Source organism: Eleutherodactylus coqui, chromosome 7 (assembly GCF_035609145.1).
Source record: "Eleutherodactylus coqui strain aEleCoq1 chromosome 7, aEleCoq1.hap1, whole genome shotgun sequence".
NCBI lineage: Eukaryota > Metazoa > Chordata > Amphibia > Anura > Eleutherodactylidae > Eleutherodactylus > Eleutherodactylus coqui.
The window spans coordinates 218,994,806-219,005,652 of record NC_089843.1 but is presented as its reverse complement, the minus strand read 5'-3'; the positions used below and the strand labels follow the sequence as shown (position 1 = coordinate 219,005,652).

The 10,847-nt window shown below is 46.9% G+C and overlaps 1 non-coding gene and 1 pseudogene across 1 annotated transcript; both read left to right on the top strand.

The window, feature by feature from the left end:
* Positions 1 to 321: 321 nt before the first annotated feature.
* LOC136574110 (U2 spliceosomal RNA) lies at positions 322 to 500 on the top strand (annotated as a pseudogene).
* An 8,137-nt stretch (positions 501 to 8,637) lies between these two features.
* LOC136574121 (U2 spliceosomal RNA) lies at positions 8,638 to 8,823 on the top strand. The gene has a single exon (XR_010786244.1). It is a non-coding gene; the product is annotated as a U2 spliceosomal RNA (small nuclear RNA).
* Positions 8,824 to 10,847: the final 2,024 nt, after the last annotated feature.

Here is a 10,847-nt window from a genome sequence, read left to right as displayed (position 1 = left end):
ATGAAATTTTAACTGTGAAGGACATTTTAGCCATTACTCTTAATGAGATGCACCAATACTTTTTAGTGGATAAGAAAAATTTCCCGATTTTAGCGAGAAAATGGCTTTTATCAGAATGGAGCTCCATAATATGATGCCACCAAGGGCCCTTTTATGTGATATTAACTTGTTCTGTATTTTTAACATGTATTTTATGTAGACGAATGTTTTAAATGGTATGTTTTAATGTGTTGTTTAATATGTTTTAATGTACTGTTTTTAACAATTGACAAAACGTCTATGTAAATATGTGTTGTACAAATAAAAACGCCCCCCATATGGAGGGCTTGTCAACTTAAAAAAAAAAATCTGTTCTTATCAGTTTAATATCTGATACGTCCCCTATCTGGGGACCATATATTAAATGGATTTTTAGAACAGGGAGCTGGAAAAAGAGCTTGCTCTGTCCACTCCGCGCATTGACCTGGTATTGCAGTACCTCCAGGACCGGTGCACCCCCTTTCCTACAGCAGTTTCCAAAAGCAGAAAAACAACACTGACGAGCAAGAGGTGCAGCGCAGCTGTGGCTGCTTCTGCTGCTAACAAACCAGCACTTTGACTGACACTCAGCCCGTCTGCTGCCGTGGAGCTCGCAACATTGTATCCACTGTGCACAGCACATGTACAACTGGAAGCAAAACAACACACAGCAGTTCATATGCCAGCCGCACTCTATAGTTCGTACCTACCGCTGCGCTAATAGCCAAGTTGGAAACATCGGGCAGGCACAGCGTATCCTGGCAGCCTGCGTCTGTATGCTCCACGTATTCGGGTCATGGGTGTATGTGCAGGGGGTGCGGTCGCACCTGGGGCCCGGAGCCCTAGGGGGCCCATAAAGTCTCTCTTCCCCACATTGTAAACCAATGCTATCAATGAAGCTTTATAGTTTGGGGGCCTAGTCCCAGACTTTGTACTGGGGCCCCGCAGCTTCAAGTGACACCTCCGGATCAGGATAATGCTAGGCCATTCCAACCAGCCTGTGTGAGTGACCTGCAGTCGCTGGTAGTCGAAAAGCGGCCGGCCCCGGATGTGCGCTTCAGAGTGGACAGACAGCAGTGGACCCCCAATCACACAGGCCCGAGGCTTGCTATGCAGCACGGAATACCTCATTGGACTGCAGCGCTCCACGCGGGCTGAGATACACGCTCCACGTGGGATGGGCAGTATTCCGTCCATGAGGATCCAGGCCAACGCTTACAGATGGAGCAACACCCGGGGAGCAAAGAACTCCAACGGACGGACGTCTACTTTAAAAGGATGTATTGCTTTATTCAATGCATGGACACAGAAACAGTTCAACCGCTCGCTAAAGACCGCAGTCAATACAGTAAAGAAAGAAATGTGTCTGTTTAATGTAAACTTGCACGGAGCTCGTTTGTGAGCCACTGACTGAATGAATGCTGCCGCTGCTGCATGTCTGAAACGTGGTCTGACGTTACATGCACCAGCAGGGATAAGGCCTTGCCTATAAGCATTCCCCAGCTGGCAAAAACGGAACCTCCCTGCCTATTCCTCACCGTGGAAGAACGGAACCTACCTTTTTTTTAAAAAAAAGAAAGCCACAGCAGCAGCCAACTCGATTTTGGTAGGCCGCTGTCTCCCCCTTGTGTGCTGCATTAAAAATGCACTCCGCTAAAAATAACTGATCCACGAAATAGAGCGTAGGGAGAGAATGAGGCTTCTAGATGAGCCGTCAGGCTATGATAAATTGTATCACACCTGGGCGATATGGATAGATGCCCGGAGCTCACCCCTATTTACTAGGTGGTTACAGACAGGGGCATGTGAGTAACACGTTTAAACCACAATCGTAAAGAGAAACAGCAATCCCGGAGCGCCCCCCCTCCCCCTTTTTGTTTTATTTTCTCTTTCTCCCGTGTCATAGATACCTACCCTCCCTTACCGCTCCCCCCCCCCTTCCCCTGTTTGTAGACCTTATAAAATATCACAGACAAACATTATATAGTTCAACTCGAAATTTATTTATTAAGTTTCATTGTCAAAGTTATTTTTACATTGCTTTGAGATAAGGCAAAAGTTTCCCCCCCCCCTCCATGAAACCAATAAAACCTATATTGAATAAAATAAAAATGATGCAGTTACCGGTAGTTCTGCAGTTGCCGGTAGTTCAGCAGTTGCCGGTAGTTCAGCAGTTGCCGGTAGTTCAGCAGTTGCCGGTAGTTTTGCAGTTGCCGGTAGTTTTGCAGTTGCCGGTAGTTTTGCAGTTGCCGGTAGTTCTGCAGTTGCCGGTAGTTCTGCAGCTTCTTGGTAGAGATAAAGACCATCTCCCGTCTCCCAGCTGCAGCAGAGACTGACTAAAATCGCTGCCAAGCCCGGTATTTATGCTTCTAAATTGATGACATCACAATGGAGTGACATCAGCCTGCCATACACCTGGCTTATGACATCACAAGGGAGTGACATCATCAGCATTCCAAACAGCTGGCTCATTTGCATACAGTATGTATGTATGTATGACATCACAAGGGAGTGACATCATCAGCATTCCAAATACCTGGCTCATTTGCATACAGTATGTATGCATGTATGTGTCTATCTATCCTATCCTATCCTATCTAATCTATCTTTATTAATTACGTAGAATATAGATATGGATTATTTCTGAATTATAGAATTTGTAGATATAGATTAAAGATAGATTTAAGATTGTGTGTGTGTGTGTGATAGAGATATATATATATATATATATATATATATATATATGTAAAAAAAATATAAAATCTGTAGTTATGTATGTATGGCGGGAAAAAAAGGCCTGCTGTATGTTTTTAAGTTCTTCGGATGACCATGCCGTTCTATTATTCTCCTTACTAGGGTCTACTAATGCCGGCCCAGGGGAAGGCAATAAAGCCCTATGGGGCCGAAGCCAATTTCCCTCATTTCAGGTAAAAAGTTTCCATCCGTCCCCACTCGAAATGCGGCCGGCCGAAGAGATCCCTCCAACCGACCGGCCGACGCACCTTCAGAGACAAACTAGTGCTTGCTTCTAGTGTCATCGCCGGCTTAACCATCCTGGGTAGGGAGCTGACGAGTCCTGCAGCAGCAGCAGCAGCAGCAGGCTCTGCAAGCCTAGGATGCGTGAGCACGGTGCAAGAGGAAGGACTGAGGGGGGAGGGCGCGGTTGAGAAGGCGTGGGGCGGGGCTATGCAAAACTCTTCCATCTCCCTGGGTGCATTGTGGGTGCGCCCAGAGTGCCGGCTGAGCGTGTTGCCTCAAGCCTTGGAAGTGGAGTTGGGCGGGCCGGGCTGCAGGTGAAACCCATTTCGGGTTATCGCTTCTCGGCCTTTTGGCTAAGATCAAGTGTACCTGGTACAGGCGGTCTTAGTCAGAAGGTAACTCGGGTACCCCTCTCCTCTGCCTGGCGGGATCGCCCACTCCGGTGGGCTTCACCCGCCTGCTGCTATCGGGGAGAGGGATTAGTCCCAGGGTAAACGAGTCGCGATCCCCCTGCCTCTTCTGGTCTCCGGGCCAGAGGAGGGCGCTATATTTTGTGGTGTCACAAAGCGTTTTGTGACGTACCTTCCATTCCAACATGGGCGAAAGCCCACAAGAAATACCGGCATATGCGCGGATTAAGAACACAGTACGTGTCTCTTTTACGAATAGTGCGGATACACGTGGCCTGAGGTATGTGGTTGAGGACGTGCTACAAGGAGTATTTAACGTGCAAAAGAGAGAGATTCTAGCGATCCAAGACTACCCCAAGCGACGGATCTATGATGTTACTCTAACAGAAACTGGCATATTTCGAGATCTGGTGGCGGCCATTCCAGAAAAGAAAGATCCGAGGCTTGAGGGGGTCTTGCTGGTCGAGCACGTCCTCGACATAACTAAACTCGTGGTGATTAAGATGTATTCTCCTTACATTGACGTGAAAGAGGTTGAGGCTTTCCTATCACGATATTTTAAATCCGTCAGATGTATGGGAAAAATTATGAACGAGTTTGGCATCTGGACCTCAAAGTGGCGTTTCCAGGCCACGTGTATAAGTGACCCCAGTTGGCCGGGGGGAGTGATCTTACCGCCCGCGCGTTTTAAATTGGGCAAAGTGAATGGCGACCTGTACTTTGCGGGAATGCCCGACTTCTGCAGGGTTTGTTCAACATACGGTCACCAAAAAGAAAACTGTGCGAGTACTTGCAAGAAATGTGGGGGCACTGATCACGAGACAAGCGAGTGCAAAAAAGGCAAAGGTTGTTATTTCTGCGGCAGTGTTGGTCACCTCTACACGTTTTGCCCCCACAGAGCACAGAAGACGGAGCAGCAAGGGCGACCCGGACCGAAGGAGCAGCCAGGGCAGCCAGATGACCGGAATGCACCCCCCCAGGGAGAGGAACCTGAGGAGATGGAGGTCTCCAGTGGACCCCCCCAGACCGGTAAGGAGCAGCGGAGCATAAAGAGGAGGGTGAGTGACCGGCGGACAGGCTCTCCCTCCCGGGAAACCGGTGGAGGTGGTAGAGCCGGGGAAGCCGGTCCAGGCCCTCCCAAGATGCCCGCTCAAGCGGTGCCTGAGGTGGAGGACCCAGGGGGCACGGCGGCAGCAAAACAAAAAAGGCGGAAAGGCTCAGGAGGCAGGCTCTATTCGGAGGTGGTGCAGGGGGGAACCCCGGAGATCCCGACGAAGTCGGAGGACCCGGGGAAAGTACCCCCTGCGGAGTCATCGCAGAAGGCCCCTCCCCCTCCCTGCCAGGAGGGGGCGCGGGGTGCCACCTCCGAGAGCACAGAGACATGTGAGAGCCGAGTACCCACCCCGGCGAAGGGGACAGATATGAGCATGGGAGCTGGCCTGCTAGCCCCCTTGGAGTTCCCAGAAGGAATCGAGTCAGTATGGGACTTTACACAAATCCCTCTCTCGGGCACCGTAGGGGGTCCACTAAGCGAGGTAGGTTCCTCTCCAGCATCGACATTCACGATGGACTCGGATGCGGGGGGGGTGTGAGAGTGTCAGCGAGGTCTTTGGCTTGCCCGGGGACTTCTGAGCAGAGACCCACACATTTCCTAGTCCCCCATGGCTGCTCTATCGGGACTCACGTTTAACGTCAGAAGTATCGAGAGCCACGTGAGGAGGGTCGCCCTCTTCAACTACCTGACGATTTTCGCTGCCTCCGTCTTTTTCCTGCAGGAGTGCGGGATCCCGCATAGAGCCCAGTACAAAAAATACCAAGAGGACTGGGTACATGGACCGTCGGTCTGGTCCGGCTCTAACGAGACCAGATCGGCGGGGGTCGCCATTCTTTTTAAAGGAAACGTTTTAATTGACGTTATTAACGAAATTTTACCAGGCAGAATTTTATTGGTCAAAGCTTTTATTAACGGAGTAAAGTGGCAGTTTTTAAATTTTTATGGTGCAACAGATAAAAACACCCGAGCAGAAATGTTAGAGATTTTACCCCTTTTTTTAAACGATTCAGATCCTCTGATTTTAGCGGGAGATTTTAATTGTATTTTAAAGGGGGAACGCCGGCTTTCAAGCTCAGTGAGCAGAAATTATGATAAAACCTCAGCCTTGCTAAAAAACATCATCTCAGACGCCAAGCTCACTGATGCTTACAAAAAATGCAACCCCAACGCATCAGAGGAAGCCGGCGTTACCTGGAGCAACAGACTGTGCAGCTCCAGGATCGATTTTATGTTCTGCTCTTACCAAGTACTGCCTTTTAGATGTGACCTTTTTACCAATGTTTTCTCGGATCATAAGCTTTTATATTTTAAAGTTGATTCAGTTTTAAAGAGAAAATCCGGTAAGAATGCCTGGAAGTTTAACGTGTCCCTTTTAGAAGATCCGCAGGTTTTATCTGATTTTATCACTTTTTATAAAGACTGCAGGCGAGTAAAAGATCCCAACACTCCCACCAGCCAGTGGTGGGAGAAGATGAAACTGAAAATAAAAACAGTTTTTATTAAGGTTGGGATCGCTAAAGCTAAAGCAAAACGTACATTTTATTCTAATCTGAACACTCGCCTGCAGACCCTGTATAAGTTCCGTGAACATGACATAGAGGTGGACCACGAGATCATCGAGGTGAAGAAAGAGATCGCCCGGTGCCTGGAGCAGAGGGGAAAGGAGATAATCTTCCGTTCAAAAGTGCAACACCTGGAGGAGAACGAGACCTGCTCCAGGTACTTCTTCAAGAAGATAAGAGACAAGCGGACAGTCCTCGATGATCTCGATGGCACCAAGGACATACAGGGTATTTTAAAGAAAGTGTATGGTTTTTATGCGGATCTTTTTAATACTAAACCTGTTGACATTGATTTTATGAATGACTCGTTGAAGGAGATTACCGACGTTTTAGATCCTGGTTCTCGTGAGATTTTACTAAGGGACATCACAGAACAGGAGATTTTAGACACTATTAAAAGTTTTAAACCAGGTAAGGTGCCTGGGCCCGATGGTATACCCATAGAGTTTTATGTCACCTTTTTTGGTATTTTTAAGGATGACCTTTTCTCCCTTTTTACTGAGGTTTTTATGTCTAAAGCCCTCCCGGGGTCCTGGAAGAAGGGTGACGTGTCTCTTTTATACAAGAAAGGAGACAAGACGGACATCAAGAACTGGAGACCGATCACCCTTCTGAACAGTGACTACAAAATAATGGCCAAAATATGTGCAAACCGCCTCAAGACCGTAATAAGCAAAATTGTACACCCCAACCAGGTCTGTGGGGTGCCCGGGAGGGCAATATGGGAGAATCTTAACCTGATCAAAGATTGTATTAGCGACACAAAATCAAGAAGCGGAAAAATGGCAATTTTAACCATCGACTTTGAAAAAGCCTTTGACCGCGTGTCGCATTTTTATCTTTTTAAGGTTTTAGAGAGAATGGGTATACCGGAAGGTTTTTTATTGTCTTTAAAAGCGTTTTACAACAACTGCACGAGTAGAATTTTAGTCAACGGTTTTAGGACACAGGAAGTGCTTTTAAACTCCGGGGTGAAGCAGGGGTGTCCCTTGTCCCCACTACTTTTTATATGCGCACTAGAGCCTCTTTTATGCACCATACGGCGGGACAAGCAGATCCGTGGGATCCCCCTGCCCGGCGGCGGGGGGATCGAGGCTAAAGTAGTGGGGTACATGGACGATGTGGCAATCCTCGGAAGGGACACCCTGTCGATCCAGAAGGCTATTAGACAAATTGAGTTTTATTGCTGCGCCTCGGGTTTTAAAGTCAATTTTAACAAAAGTAGTGTTTTAAACATCGGGGACCTGCCCTTGCCAGATGTCCCCATTCCTGTGTCCGACTCGGTGCAGATTTTAGGAGTCTCCTTCAACGAGGATAACAGAGGTCTTAACAGCTGGGACTTGGTGGCACAAAAAATCAATAAGAAAATCTGTATGTGGAGCATGCGGCAGCTGACCATGGAGGGGAAGGTTTTAATCACCAAATCTGTGATTTTACCGATTTTATTGTACCTCAGTTTAGTGTTTCCCCCTCCTGGCAGAGTTTTTAATAAAATTGTTAAAGCATGCTTCACATTTTTATGGAGCTCCAAGATGGAGAAACTAAGCAGGGAAATCGTGATGAAGCCGAAGGAGATGGGAGGAAAAGATTTCCCTGATTTTAAAGCCTTTTTATATACAAAGTATTTTAGTTTGTGTATTGGTGCTCTTTTTAAAAACCACTATTGGTCCTATTTTATCCGGTATAACACAGGCTATTTTATGAGGAGGAACAATTGGTTCAAGACGGTTTTAAATTCCCCTTACTCTTTTAATCTGCCCGGAGAATACAAGATTTTAGAGAAAATAGCGATTTTATATGATTTTACTGGCAAAAGCCCACAAGTTTTAATGAATAGTAAAGTCATTTTAAAGGATATTAAGAAAAGTGGTTTTTATGTTCAAGTAAGTAATTTTAACGAAAAACAAAGCAAGGAAACTTGGACAATGGTTAATTATTATATTTTTAATTCACAGAAAGATCTGGCCTGGAGCTGCGTCCATGACTGTCTTCCATGCCGGGCATTCCAGCATCGTAGAGGTTTGACCAACACTGCCGCGTGCCCAAGACCAGGATGTGCAGGAGAAGAGACGACGACCCACCTGATGTGGACCTGCTACATAACAAAGAGAATATGGACTAAGATGTTGCCGCTACTGATTAAAATAACAGGACTTAAGAGACTAACATTGGATGCCGTCCTGTATGGATGCCTGGAATGCCCCACACGGACTCAGAAAATTATGGCATGGAAGATGGTCAATTCGGTCAAAGCAGCTCTATGGAAATCCAGAAACATTTTAGTTTTTAAACATGAAATTTTAACTGTGAAGGACATTTTAGCCATTACTCTTAATGAGATGCACCAGTACTTTTTAGTGGATAAGAAAAATTTCCCAGTTTTAGCGAGAAAATGGCTTTTATCAGAATGGAGCTCCATAATATGAAGCCACCAAGGGCCCTTTTATGTGATATTAACTTGTTCTGTATTTTTAACATGTATTTTATGTAGACGAATGTTTTAAATGGTATGTTTTAATGTGTTGTTTAATATGTTTTAATGTACTGTTTTTAACAATTGCAAAAACGTCTATGTAAATATGTGTTGGACAAATAAAAAACGCCCCCCATATGGAGGGCTTGTCAACTTAAAAAAAAAAAAAAAAAATCTGTTCTTATCAGTTTAATATCTGATACGTCCCCTATCTGGGGACCATATATTAAATGGATTTTTAGAACAGGGAGCTGGAAAAAGAGCTTGCTCTGTCCACTCCGCGCATTGACCTGGTATTGCAGTACCTCCAGGACCGGTGCACCCCCTTTCCTACAGCAGTTTCCAAAAGCAGAAAAACAAAACTGACGAGCAAGAGGTGCAGCGCAGCTGTGGCTGCTTCTGCTGCTAACAAACGAGCACTTTGATTGACACTCAGCCCGTCTGCTGCCGTGGAGCTCGCAACATTGTATCCACTGTGCACAGCACAGGTACAACTGGAAGCAAAACCACACACAGCAGTTCATATGCCAGCCGCACTCTATAGTTCGTACCTACCGCTGCGCTAATAGCCAAGTTGGAAACATCGGGCAGGCACAGCGTATCCTGGCAGCCTGCGTCTGTATGCTCCACGTATTCGGGTGTATGTGCAGGGGGTGCGGTCGCACCTGGGGCCCGGAGCCCTAGGGGGCCCATAAAGTCTCTCTTCCCCACATTGTAAACCAATGCTATCAATGAAGCTTTATAGTTTGAGGGCCTAGTCCCAGACTTTGTACTGGGGCCCCGCAGCTTCAAGTTACACCTCCGGATCAGGATAATGCTAGGCCATTCCAACCAGCCTGTGTGAGTGACCTGCAGTCGCTGGTAGTCGAAAAGCGGCCGGCCCCGGATGTGTGCTTCAGAGTGGACAGACAGCAGTGGACCCCCAATCACACAGGCCCGAGGCTTGCTATGCAGCACGGAATACCTCATTGGACTGCAGCACTCCACGCGGGCTGAGATACACGCTCCACGTGGGATGGGCAGTATTCCGTCCATGAGGATCCAGGCCAACGCTTACAGATGGAGCAACACCCGGGGAGCAAAGAACTCCAACGGACGGACGTCTACTTTAAAAGGATGTATTGCTTTATTCAATGCATGGACACAGAAACAGTTCAACCGCTCGCTAAAGACCGCAGTCAATACAGTAAAGAAAGAAATGTGTCTGTTTAATGTAAACTTGCACGGAGCTCGTTTGTGAGCCACTGACTGAATGAATGCTGCTGCCGCTGCATGTCTGAAACGTGGTCTGACGTTACATGCACCAGCAGGGATAAGGCCTTGCCTATAAGCATTCCCCAGCTGGCAAAAACGGAACCTCCCTGCCTATTCCTCACCGTGGAAGAACGGAACCTACCTTTTTTTTTTAAAAAAAGAAAGCCACAGCAGCAGCCAACTCGATTTTGGTAGGCCGCTGTCTCCCCCTTGTGTGCTGCATTAAAAATGCACTCCGCTAAAAATAACTGATCCATGAAATAGAGCGTAGGGAGAGAATGAGGCTTCTAGATGAGCCGTCAGGCTATGATAAATTGTATCACACCTGGGCGATATGGATAGATGCCCGGAGCTCACCCCTATTTACTAGGTGCTTACAGACAGGGGCATGTGAGTAACACGTTTAAACCACAATCGTAAAGAGAAACAGCAATCCCGGAGCGCCCCCCCTCCCCCTTTTTGTTTTATTTTCTCTTTCTCCCGTGTCATAGATACCTACCCTCCCTTACCGCTCCCCCCCCCCTTCCCCTGTTTGTAGACCTTATAAAATATCACAGACAAACATTATATAGTTCAACTCGAAATTTATTTATTAAGTTTCATTGTCAAAGTTATTTTTACATTGCTTTGAGATAAGGCAAAAGTTTCCCCCCCCCCCCCTCCATGAAACCAATAAAACCTATATTGAATAAAATAAAAATGATGCAGTTACTGGTAGTTCAGCAGTTGCCGGTAGTTCTGCAGTTGCCGGTAGTTTTGCAGTTGCCGGTAGTTTTGCAGTTGCCGGTAGTTTTGCAGTTGCCGGTAGTTTTGCAGTTGCCGGTAGTTTTGCAGTTGCCGGTAGTTCAGCAGTTGCCGGTAGTTCAGCAGTTGCCGGTAGTTCTGCAGCTTCTTGGTAGAGATAAAGACCATCTCCCGTCTCCCAGCTGCAGCAGAGACTGACTAAAATCGCTGCCAAGCCCGGTATTTATGCTTCTAAATTGATGACATCACAATGGAGTGACATCAGCCTGCCATACACCTGGCTTATGACATCACAAGGGAGTGACATCATCAGCATTCCAAACAGCTGGCTCATTTGCATACAGTATGTATGT